Source organism: Bombina bombina, chromosome 8 (assembly GCF_027579735.1).
Source record: "Bombina bombina isolate aBomBom1 chromosome 8, aBomBom1.pri, whole genome shotgun sequence".
NCBI lineage: Eukaryota > Metazoa > Chordata > Amphibia > Anura > Bombinatoridae > Bombina > Bombina bombina.
The window spans coordinates 262,405,974-262,408,585 of record NC_069506.1 but is presented as its reverse complement, the minus strand read 5'-3'; the positions used below and the strand labels follow the sequence as shown (position 1 = coordinate 262,408,585).

The window sequence follows — 2,612 nt, the reverse complement described above, 5'->3', positions numbered from 1 at the left end:
AATATAAAAGATTTTAAAATATCCACATTTTAAAACTGATTAGAAACATTTAATCCTATGTGTGATGCCGGCATCTAAAAATGTGATGAATTTTAGATTAGATTCAAAGTGTATATTGTATCTTATCGCTTTACATAGACATTAATTAGGTGTGTTAGATACAATGTATAATGTCACAACAAAAATCGCTTAACACAAGGTATGCAATGGGGGTTCTATTCATATATAGTAACTTATATTATTGCAATGCAAGTCACATAGGCTGCAGTGAGTACCGTAGTATGTCCTGATAATGTGTAATCAACAATCAATACCACAATAGCAAGTTACTTTGGGGAATAACTTTATTGTAATGTCCGCTCCCGGTCGACAAACAAACTGATTGTCTTGTTTCCTCAGCGGAGTTCAGCAGTCAGTGCTACTTTGTAGATTGGGTTCCGGGTTAAGGTATCAGGTGCGGTCCGTTATGACCGGTGAGGTATTATGGTCTCCAGTGATTTTCCACTTGTATTGATTGGATTTCAGGCTGGTTAGTGGATTGAAAAATACCGGGTCATGGGACAGGAATTATACATGCAGAGACTATTCCTTTTGTGGGATATATCTCAATGTACCTGTCCAAACCGGTATGGTATTAGAGAAATAAATTACACCAGCTTAAAGTGCATAGGTTCAGGGTCAGCAGTCTCTCTACGCGTTTCAGCCGCCAGGGGCCTTTATCAAGATGCTAATTCTGTGTCCTGTTCTGATTCAAATACCCTGACCTTCCTTCTGATTGGATCAAATATTTAACCAATGTGATTTGCTGTATACTTCACATGAGTGATATATATTTTTCCCATTGCGTTTTTATTGATTAATACAACTAGTGAGAAACATGACAAATGTGTAAAATATAGTAGTGACGAAAGCAAGGCGCTGTAACTTGTAAATATGCTTAATATAAATGTTTTATTACAAAATATTTCCCTGGGAGGGATATAGAGAGACTGCTGACCCTGAACCTATGCACTTTAAGCTGGTGTAATTTATTTCTCTAATACCATACCAGTTAGGACAGGTACATTGAGATATATCCCACAAAAGGAATAGTCTCTGCATGTATAATTCCTGTCCCATGACCCGGTATTTTCCAATCCACTAACCAGCCTGAAATCCAATCAATACAAGTGGAAAATCACTGGAGACCATAATACCTCACCGGTCATAACGGACCGCACCTGATACCTTAACCCGGAACCCCATCTACAAAGTAGCAATGACTGCTGAACTCCGCTGAGGAAACAAGACGGATCAGTTTGTTTGTCGACCGGGAGCGGACATTACTATAAGGTTATTCCCCAAAGTAACTTGCTGTTGTGGTATCGATTGTTGATTACACATTATCAGGACACACTACGGTACTCACCGCAGCAGAGGCGTAACTAGAATCCACAGGGCCCAGGTGCAAGAATCTAAGACTGCCCCCCCCCCAAAAAAAAAAAATGTGAATTTTACACATTTTTTTTTAATTATTATTATTTTCAACATTTAATATATAAAAAAAAAAGTGTAAATCATTTCAACTTACCGTTATCATCAACAGTGGTACTTTCCAGATCAGACATGGCCATACAGCAGGTCACAGCTAATAATGATATGCGCCTGCAAAATATAAAACACAACCATAATTATAATAAGATATTTGAAACATTTTTATATGATTTATGACAAGGCTTTGCATCATAAGGACTTCTCTTATTTACATATATACAGGTATAATTTGCAAACTTACTTAAATCTCTATACAGGTTGCAGCAAAGCTTCAAAATAATTCTAACTTCAACTTTCAAGTAATTCTTGATGAATTTTAAACGTTTCACACAATAAACTTTATTTCTGTAAAGGAGGACCTGTAAAACAGAAATGTTGACCATATATTAATGTGGTTAACATGATTTAAAACAAGCCTATGCATTACAGTGACTACCTATTGGATCTCAATTTCCTCATCAAAATAGTTTACTTATCTTTCTTAACTTCCATATGACTAAATAAACTATTATGGTATGTTATTTCTGTAGATCTTATGAACTATTTAAAATGTTCTCTTGTGCTGTTAGACACATTATATTAGAATATTTAGAAATTCACTAGCTATAAACAGTTTTAAAAAGATCAGTATATTTAGGAAATGGACACACAAACTTACTCAAATCTCCACAAAGGCAGCAGAAAAACTTCAAGGACAGGTTTCAAAATAGTACCAACAATTATTATAACTTCAAATTCAACTTTTCCATTTCAAACATTCAACTGTTTTTTTCTGAAGAAGGACCTGTAAAATAGAAATGATGACATAAATTAATGTGGTTTCATGAAAGTAGTATTGAACAAATCCAACCATGCATTCAACGTAACCTGTTAGTTAAACTTGGAACCAAGCATGCAAGGCTCAACCAAGAAAAGTTAGTATAACTGTGTTAACCAAACTGAAAAGTAAGTATTTTGGGCAGGGGTCAACAAACATGTTTTCAATTTAGGATAAAATTTAATTAAACTAGGATAAATACTTTTAGGACTCATACACTGGTATTTCCATATACAGTATATATATATATAATAATCCAAAA

General features: G+C 34.6%; 1 long non-coding RNA gene across 1 annotated transcript; it reads right to left on the bottom strand.

The window, feature by feature from the left end:
• Positions 1-1,570: 1,570 nt before the first annotated feature.
• LOC128638181 (uncharacterized) lies at positions 1,571-2,318 on the bottom strand. Its single transcript, XR_008399056.1, has 3 exons — positions 2,192-2,318; positions 1,775-1,892; positions 1,571-1,644 (listed from the first exon to the last, which is right to left on the bottom strand). It is a non-coding gene; the product is annotated as an uncharacterized LOC128638181 (long non-coding RNA).
• Positions 2,319-2,612: the final 294 nt, after the last annotated feature.